The sequence below is a fragment of the Gracilinanus agilis genome, chromosome 1 (genome assembly GCF_016433145.1).
Source record: "Gracilinanus agilis isolate LMUSP501 chromosome 1, AgileGrace, whole genome shotgun sequence".
In the NCBI taxonomy this organism is placed as follows: domain Eukaryota; kingdom Metazoa; phylum Chordata; class Mammalia; order Didelphimorphia; family Didelphidae; genus Gracilinanus; species Gracilinanus agilis.
The window spans coordinates 354271626-354282337 of record NC_058130.1 but is presented as its reverse complement, the minus strand read 5'-3'; positions in this window follow the sequence as shown (position 1 = coordinate 354282337).

The following is a 10712-nucleotide window of genomic DNA, read 5'->3' as shown; positions in this document are numbered from 1 at the left end:
GGGGGGGGTTCGGGGGGGGTTGAAGGGGAAAGGTGGAGCATGAATCATGTAACCATGTCAAAAATGAATATTAATAAATATTAATAAAAAAAATGTACTTTCTCAGCTGATTATCTGTAATTTGAAATCAGCTTGGAAAATATGGTAGCAGCAGAAAGAAGCCAGAGGAGTTTGTCACTTGTTGGTAATGATAAAGTTGCATATTGGCAAAAAAGAGTGATCTGGATAGTCATAAAATGGCTAAAAAAGTGTCATTAAAGTATTGTAGGGGGAAGACAAATCTTAAAGTAATGGCAAAAGTCACAGAAACTAAACAAACATTAAAACCCATGACTCCTTGTCAGAGTAAAAGATAAATTGGCAATGAAAAGGTAGTATTTTCCTGAGCAGTCATTCACTGCATTTATTAGGACAATCTTTTTAGAATGTTTCTTTCAGAAGCTTTATTCCTGGCCCATTCTGCTTTCCTAATCATTCCCTTTCCAGTCATTCAAATCATTCCTTTCTATTGGTCCATTTTCTCTTGTGGATTTTGAGTGTAGAATGGGGACATTGGCTCCATAAGCAGCATTTTAGAACAACAGATTTATTTTCTATACATTCTTGGGAACCACTACATAGGTGTTGGGTATGAATCACATGTGATTTTTCCAGTGTCAGAATTTCAATTTCAGTGAATGGCTCACTGAAAAGGATGAAAAAAATGTTCATTTTGCTTTAAATTTCCATATGTTGGAGTGATGGGTAGGTAAAGTGACCTTCATGAAAGAGAAGATTACTACTACTACTAACTCTAACTCTAATTCATATGATGCTTTTAAGATTCCCAAATATTTTTCTCACAAGTGCAATGTGAGAATAGTTTGCCTGTCAGATCTATGGAAAATGAAAGAATTCATGACTAAGCAAGAGAGAGAGAGAGAGAGAGAGAGAGAGAGAGAGAGAGAGAGAGAGAACATTACAAAATGCAAAATGAATGATTTTGATTATATTAAATTAAAAAGGTTTTGTACAAACAAAACAAATTCAATAAAGATTTTTAGGGAAGCAATGAACAAGAAAAGTATTATATTGTATTGTATTTGATTAAATATAAAGAACTAAGTCAAAATTATAAGAATCCAAGTCATTTATTAATTGATAAATGGCAGTGTTAAGAAGAAGAAATCAAAGCTTTCAATAATCACAAGAGATAAAAAATGGGAAAGGACCTGTTTGTACAAAATTATTTATAGATGCACTTTGTGTGGTGGCAAAAAATTGGAAACTAATGAGATGTCCCTCAGCTGGAGAATGAGTGGACATACTGAGGTATATGATGATGATGGAATACTATTTTGCTATAAGGAATGATGAAAAGGATAATTTCAGAATAACTGGAAAGACCTATATGAACTGATGCATAGTGAAATAAGCAGAATCAAGAGGACATCCACAGTAACTGAAATATTTTGGGATGATCAAATACAATAGACTTTGCTACTGACAGCAATCCAGGACAATTTTGAGGGATTTATGAAAAAAGAATGCTATCCACCTCCAGAGAAAGAACTGTTGGAATATAAATGCAGATGAAAACATAGGATTTATCACTTGTTTATTGGGGTATATGATTTGGGGTTTTGGTTCTATAAAATTATTTGCTTACAAAAATGAATAATATGGAAACATGTTTGTGTGATAATACATGTATAATCCAGATTGCATTGTTTGTCGACTTCTGAAGGAGGTAGGGAAGAAAGGAGGGAGACAATATGAATCATATAACTTTGGATGACATGTAGAAATTTTTTATTAAAATAAAATAAAGAAAAAATATTATTAAAAAAACTGTACTTCGGTAGATAGTATCAATATTATTTTCATCTCACAGAACCAGAGACCTAGAGTTGGAAGGGATCTTGGGAGTCATTTAGTTCAATATTCTAATTTGCAGATGAGGAAACTGAGGCGTAGGGAAGTTGAGGGACTTGTCCAAAATCACATAGATAGTAAATAAATTACAATTTGCAACTAGGTAATGTGACTCTAAAGAGACCTTTTCTATTTACTTTTCTCTTGTCTTTTTTTCTTTCTTCCCTTGTTTCTTAGTTTCTTTTTTTGATATTTGTTTCTTCTTTCTTTCATTCTTTCCTTCTTTTTTTCTTCCCTTTGACAATCTAGTAAAGCCTATGAAACCCTCCTGTTTTTAAATGTAAAAATAAAATACATAAATTACCAAATAAATCAATTCTATTGAAATATAGTTACCATTTTTCAAAAGTTTATAGACTCCAGTTCAATTTGGGTTTTCAGCATTTTTTTTGGAATAATGATCTTCTATCCTTCAAAATATGAAACCTTACAACCATCTAATCCTTTATACTTTTTTAAAGTTACTTTTACATATTCTCTTACTTTAGCCTCCTGTTTATTTAAATTATTAAAAAGTCTTAACCTATCATACAAATTAGCAATTCTCTGACACCAGAGCGAATGGAATGTTCAGATATTTCCTATCAATTTTTTTAAAGTTTACTCTTAAATTGTCATTGATTCTCTTCATTGTCCTTTCTTTAGGAAGAGATGAGGGGAAGCAAGAAGATAAATTTCAAGAACTGATTGTGGGAAAAGAAAGAGAATATAACAGTACCAACCAAGAGAAAGAAGGAGATCGTGGTATGATTACCCAAGTGTCTTAAAATCTACTGTCTTTGGGCTTTAGTTTGAAGAAGAAGGAGTAAAGTAAAGGTGTGTCTTCAAATTCCAATTACTCATATTGAAAGACTGAAGAAAAAGGGATGACTTTTTGTTGTTAATGATTTTTGAATACTGGAAAGGGAACCCTATAAAAATCATGTACTGTATCAGATTGCACTGGGGAGGATAAATACTTAGGACATACTAGGGAGTTAAAGAATAAATAGAAGCCCTAAAGAGTATCAAAGGAACTCTTATACTTACAAAACAGAAATTAATGGACTTGGGGGCATTAAAATACTACAAAATATGTGAGAAATGGTTCTAGAGGAAAGCAGAGGTATTGTGCAGAATGATTCATATAATATACCGCTGTTATCAGTCAATATCAAGTTCTAGGGAAGAGGTCTTTAATTTTATTTTATGTGTTTGCCATGTCCACTTTTCTCAGTCTGGTAAAGCCTATATAGATCTTTCTTAGAATAATGTTTTTAAAGGATTAAAACAAAATACATAGGATTACAAAGAAAACTGATTTTATTGAAATATAAATTTCAATTTCTTAAAAGTTCATTGGCCCCAGACTGTAATTTAGAGTGAGAGAAAATACTTGCCCAAAATAAAGGTGAGGTGAAGAGGCCACGTAAAGATTTTGAATTTATGTTTGTACCACAGCATGACTTCTGAAGTCAGGTTAGCTATGATTCTGAGGGAAACATGAAATAATAGAAAGGAAACTATATTTGAAATCAGAAAGCCTTGGATTCAAATCCTTCCTCTGATCACATTGGCTTTGTGATTCTATGTAAATAGCTTAACTCTTCAGTGTCTTAGTCAATTCTCAAAGACTGGATCAGCATCAATGAAAATAACAATGAAATCAGTACTCCAATCTCTTTCTCTACTTCTTTTGGAGGAATAACAGTGATAAAGGTTCAGTTAAAAAGCTTTTTATGAGATCATGTTAAAAGGAGAGGAAAAGAAGAAGAACAAAGAGTCATGATCTTGGGGGAGTTGATTCTGACAATATTTTTCTGTTACCTGTGTGTAGAATCCTATGCTGGCAGAGATGGAAAGTTTTGTCAAAAGATCATCCTTTCCCACTAATATACAACTATAATATACATTAAGTGCACAAGTGAGGTGCAATCAAAATAATTATAAAGTTCAATAATTATTATTCACTAGGGAAATCAGGAAAGGCTTTGTGGAGTAGCCACTATTTGAACAGGGCTTTAAAGGATGAACAGTGCTTTGTAAAACTTGAACATACAAAATAATTGGAGAGGAATAAAAAATTCTAGGCAAAATAATACTCTAAATGACACAAATTGGGAAAACAATAAGATGCACATCAGAATGATAAGTAACCCATTTTGGCTAGAAAAGAGATGGAACATGTAGAGAGGAGGAGCAATAGAATTCCAGAATGATAGGGTAATGTCACAATGTGGAGCACTATGAATAGCAGGTCAAGAAGTATGACTTTATTCAATAAATTTAATTCAATAGTGGATAGCCATTGAAGGAGGTAAGATAGTAGAGAGCTTGAAAGGAGGAAGAATTGCATAGTAGAGGAAGAATTGCTCAGTGATAGAGTGCTGGTCCTAGGGCTAGGAACACTTTTTCTGAGTTCAAATCCATCCTCAGACACTTACTAGCTGTGTGATCCTGACCAAATTTGCCTCAGTTTCCTTCTCTGTAAAATGAGCTGGAGAAGGAAACGGCAAGCCACTCCAGTGTCTTTGCCAAGAAAACCCCAAATCAGTCACAAAGAGTTAGATATGACTTAAAAATGACTGAACAAGAGGTCAGAGATCCAATCTCTGCTGCATATTGCCAGTGTGACTTTAAATTAATCATTCAATACCCTTTGAATAAAGTCATTTAATTTCTGCTCTTATAGAATGGTCTAGATAAACTGAGATTCTCTGAAACTCTAAATCTGTGATCCAGTGGTCTAGTTCAATCCTCTCCTCTTTTAAAGGAGGTAATGGAAGCCCAGAAAAATTAAGGGATTTTAAGGCTAGAAGTGTCATGTATGTCATCATATAATGCTTAAAAAGCAAGACCCACACAGGAAAGCTAGGGAACACAGTGGACAGAGTGCTGCTGGCATGAAGTTAGGAAGATTCATCTTCCTGAATTCAAATCTGGTGTCAGATGTTTACTAGCTATGTGACCATGGGCAAGTCACTTAACCTTATTTATCTCAACCGTTCCTTTCCCCACCAAAAAAACAAACAAACTTGTCTGTTCATATCTTTTGAACATTTATCAATTAAGCAATGGCTAATATTCTTTTGTATTTGACAAAGTTATCAAGAAATTAAAGCTATATGTAATTATATAAAAATGCCTTAATCATTATTGATTAGAGAAATGCAAATCAAAACAACTCTGAGATATCGTCTCATAATCTATCAGATTGGCTAATATGATAAAAGGGCAAAGGGACAAATGTTTGAGGCAATGTGGGAAAATGTGAACACTGCTACCTTGTTGGTGGAACTGTGAATTGATCTAACATTTTGGGGAGGGAATCTGGAATTATGCCCAAACAGTCATAAAACTGTGTGCCTTTTGACCAAGCGATACTATTATTAGGTTTATTTCCTAAAGTAAATAAGGGAAAAAGGAAAAGGACCTACATGTTCTAAAATATTTATAGCAGCTCTCTTTGAGGTGACAAAGAACTAGAAATGGAAGGGATGGCCTACTGGAAAGAACCAGGGCAAATCTGTCACCAGAAGGGGCCTAGGTCCAAAGACAATGACAATGAAGACAATGTCTGTTGGACAGAAATACCCAGGATCTTCATAATTGATCCATTGAAGATCTTCTACCCTACATCTTTATCTTACAAATGTATTTACCATCTCATTCTAGAATTTGATCTTGGAGAGATATTTTTATGTTTTATTTTCCAAATTACATGTAATAACAATTTTAAATGTATATTTTCCTGAAATTACAATATCCAAATTGTCTCCTTCTCTCTCTTTCTTCCCCTCACCTGGAGATGGTAAGCAATTTGATTTGGGTTATGCATGCATTATCATGCAATATTTACTTAGATATTGGTCATCATTGTAAGAGAATATTAATATAAGTCTCAAATACCTGAATAAAAACACAAGAAACTAAAGTGAAAAATAGGATGCTTTGATCTGGCCAATAGTTCTTTTTCTGTGGATGGATAGCACTCTTTGTCATAGTGTTTCAGAATTGTCCTGGATCATTATATTGCTCAAAGAAGATAAATTTCTCAAAGTTGAACATTGTCCAAAACATTACTCTTAATATATACAATGTTTTCATGGTTCTGCTTATTTCATTTTGTAGCAGTTCATATAGGTCTTTATATATTTTTCTGAAATTATTCTGTTCATCATTTCTTACAGCACAATAGTATTCCATCACCATCATATGCCATAATTTGTTCAACCATTCTGCAATTAGGATACCTCCTTCATTTCTAATTCTTTGCTACCCCAAAAGAGGTGCTATACATGTTTTTGTGCAAGTAGGTCCTTTATCCCTTTTTAAAATCTCTTTGGGATACAGACCTCGTAGTTATATGACAGGATCAAAGAGTGTGCAGTTTTATAGCTCTTTGGGTATAGTTCCAAATAGCCTTTTAAAATATTTGGATCAGCTCACAACTCCACCAACAATGCATTAGTGTCCCAATTTTGCCACATCCCCTCCAACATTTATCATTTTCCCTTACTGTCATATTGGCCAATCTGATAGTCATACCTTAGGATTGTTTTAATTTGTATTCCTCTAATCAAGAGGAATTTAGAACATTTTTTTCATATGATTATTGAGAGTTTTGACTTCTTGATTTGAAAACTGCTTGTTCATATCCTTTGACCATTTGTCAATTGGGGCATGACTTGTATTCTTGTAAATTTGACTTAGTTCTCTCTATATTTGAGAAACAAGAAATTTGTCAGAGAAATTGGATGTAAAAATTGTACCCTAGTTTATTATTTCCCTTCTAATGTTGGTTACATTAGTTTTGTCAAAACCTTTTTAGTTTAATAAAATCCAAAAAAATTCATTTTATATCTTATAATGCTCTCTATCTCTTATTTGGTTATCAGTTCTTCCTTTCTCCATAGATCTTCCAGGTAAACTATTTTATGTTCCCCTAATTTGCTTATGGTTTCACCCTTGATGTCAAAATCACACTCATTTTGACTTTATCTTGGTATAGATGTGAGATATTGGTCTACATCCAGTTTCTGCTATTTTCCAGTTTTTCTAGCAGTTTTTCTCAAATAATGAGTTCTTATTCTAAAAGCTGGGGTCTTTGTGTTATCAAATAATAGGTTGCTAAGGTCATTTGTCCCTGTATATGGTGTATCTAATATATTCCATTAATCTACCATTTTATTTTTAGGCAGTACCAGATTATTTTCATAATTAATGCTTTATGGTACAGTTTGAGATCTGGTAAGCCTCTTTCCTTCACATTTTTTCATTAATTCCCTTGATATTTTTGACCTTTTGTTCTTCCAAATGAATTTTGTTATTTTTTCTAGTTCTATAAAATACTTTTTTGGTAGTTTAATTGGTATGGGCCTGAATAAGTATATTAATTTAGGTAGAATTGTCATTTTTATTACATCATCTTGGCCTACCTATGATAATTAATATTTTTCCAATTGATTCTGACTATGTGTAAAAAATGTTTTGTAATTATGTTCATATAATCCCTGTGTTTATCTTGACAAATAGATTCTTATGACTTTATCTTTCTTTTATTTTCTAGTGATTTGGAAAGAAAACCAAATCTTCTCTCAGAATGCCTCATAAAGTACCATCATAAAGTACCACTTTTCTGGTCCCCTTGTCTGATAGTGCCCTCCCTCCCAAACTACCTCACATTTTAAACTACTTTGCTATTATTTGTTTGTATTCTCTTAAGTAGGTATTTAATTAGTGCAGATTTATTGATCTGAGTGAAACCGCATCCAAGTGGAAGACCAAAAGTTTCTGGGAAAGAATTACCTAATCCATAGGAAGGCGGGCATCAGTGAGGGGCAGTGACTACTTGTCCTTTTCACTGATATAACAATAATGTTATCACCATCATCATCTTCATCATCATCATCTCTCTCTCTTTCTCCCTTCTCCACCCCCCCCCCCCAACCAGTGCCATGAAAATTTAATTTGCCAGTGTTGTGGAATGGAGGGATTTGAGTAGGGAAAGAGAAGAGACTAAAAACCTGGCTAGGATTTAGCATCCATCTAGGTAAGGGCTAATGAAAGTAAGATGGTGAGAGTAGAAAAGTAGAAAAGGAATGGATATGAGTGACTTAGCTAATATTGAATTTCGGAGCTGGAACTAGAGGGGGAAGCAGGCAGAGATTTTTATCAGGGTTTCGAAATTTAAAGCTCACTGATAACTCTCCTACTCCTCTGGCAAGTTGGAGCCACAGAACTTAATGCCTTATTAGCAAGAATATTTTTTAAGTAATAATGATAATAGCTATTATGTATGTAGTGACCTAAGGTTATAAAGAAATTTATGTATGCATGTTATATTTTTGGACCTCACAACTACCTTATGAAAAAGGGGCTATTCTTATTTCTAGATAATAGAAATAATGTTAATTGATTTGCCTGGTGATTTGCTCATATAGCTAAGTTGTCTAAGGCATTATTCTGACTCATGCCTGACTCCAAGGCCCAAGGAACCAGTATGGTTTACTTCCTACCCCTTTCCTACCTTATTCCCTGGTGGACCAAATTCCAAGTGAGGTACTTCCTGGCCTGCTTCTCCTCTGCTTTTTCCCCAAGGGAGATCACAATGATTCTGTAAATGGTGATATGGGACTGTGATTCAGAGACTAGAACTATATTTGCAGATATGTGAGTTGTCTGTATAGAGATGATAGTTGAACCCTTGGGATCTGTTGAGATCAGAAAGAGAGAGTACAGAGAAAGAGGAAAAGGCTAGAAGCTGTAGGTACATACATGCATAAGGAATGGGACATGGATGAAAGTCTTCTCAGAAGCACTGTCATATGTTCTGGGTATCAATGTCCAGTATCCCTTCCATGGGGCCCTGTGTCCAATGTCTCATGTCTTTTCCCAGCCAATTGGAATTCTTTAAAAAGTTCGGTTAATAGTTCCATTTATGGAACCTAGTCTTTCTCAGTTTTCCTTTATAAACGGAGGTTGCTCATTTTAAATCCCCAGGAATCAAGGCTAATTGGATTTTTGTATCCTCTGATATAGTGTGCTAAGAAACCAAGAAATACTGCATGGCTTTCTCTTCCACACCCTTATTTTTGGAAGGTATTTTCTCTTTTGCTCCAGGACTTGATCTTAACCTTTTACTATAATACAGAGAGTGAATCATTCCACATAATATCCCTGCTTTGTCCTAGCTCCATTTCCTGCAGTCTCTTAATGGTTCTTTTAATGCCCCCAAATCCATCAATTTCTATTTCATAAGTATAAAGTTCCTTTGATGCTTTTTAAGGAGTCTAATTTTTTCTTTTTCAATCCTAGGCCTTTATTCCCCATTCTGCCATCTTGTTTAGCACATACTTTGAACAGGATGCTGTTTTCTACTTTTCAAAATACTTTATTTCCAGGAGAGCAATCCCTCCCTTACAGTTTTTCAAGACAGGCATCTGGGATTTGAAGCTTATCATTCAGTTAAAATATAAAGACAGTGAACTCTAAAACCATTCTACTTTATGCCTAGCTCTCTCTTTTTTCCTGTTTTCATATTGTACTTCATCATTTTCAAGTTTTTTTGATCCTCCTTTTCTCTCCACTAGAATTTGAAATCCAGCTTCTTTGTTTTTCTCTCAGCTTTTTGTGAAGCCCCTTCATGATGCTTTTTCTTCTTATAATTATCAACAATTTCCCCGAATTTGTTGTGAAATTGATGGCATCAGGTTATTAAAATAACCCTATAAAGTAGAATGACTACATATTATTATACTTATTTTTGCGGGGTAGAGAACAAAACCTATGATTTCATCTATAAAAAGAACCCCTAAGTATGTTGGGAGGAATTATCAATTCAGATCAATTCTATTCTCCAGGCATTGAGGGGCTTAGAAGTGTTAAATGTCTTGCTCAGAATTACATTGACAGTATGTGGTAAAGGTGGGACTTGACAAGTCATCTCAACTTGGAATAGTACCAGACTCAAGGCAAGAATAAATATATCTTTGGGTTCAGGGCATGCCCCACTAACTATATTGCCTCCTAAATTTGTGTCAATATAAAGCAGTGTGTTTTATTCATTAATAGGGCATTAGACTTGGAGCCAGGGAGTCCTGTATTCACATCATGCCTCAGGAACTATGTATTTCTAGGAAAATCACTTATTAACATTTCTGCACCCCACCTATAAAATGAGGGGGTGCCCAAGTGACCCTTTGAAGAAGGATGAGTTTTAGTGAATGAGTCCCATAAGTGATTTCTGTGACAATCCAAGGAGGGTGGAAAGGAAATGATGCACAACTAGTGCAGCTGAACTCAGTCATCAGCATAGACTTTCTGTTTATTTGCTCCCTTGTCAGTGCTCCCTAAGGAGCTATTTGGCCTTCCCCTCCTTCAGAAGTCTTGCTTGATCCATGTATATTCATTGGAATGTTTGCTTCTTTTCTCTTGTTCCCATTCCCTGCAGGCTTTAGTCATTCCCAAGGAGGTGATCCTTGGCTCACTTTCTTTCAGCTCTTACTATATTTTCTTCTGAGAAATGAAAAGCTTTGTTTAAACTGGAAAGGGTCTACTGAAAAACTGGCATTACTCATTTAAAGCCTTTAGACATTAAAAAAAAAGCTTCATCTGGTAAAGAGAGATGGACATGAGAAGCTTGAATAGAAAATGGAGACATGATTAGATACATTTTAAGAAGAGAAATCACATCCTAGTTTTATGTGATAATTGAGACTGTTGTTATTGGCTGTTTATCTTATATAATTCTCAATTGAAAATGCTTTGGGCATTTTATCAAGTTGGGTGTATTCCTATGTCTCCTGAGGGTTAATCTA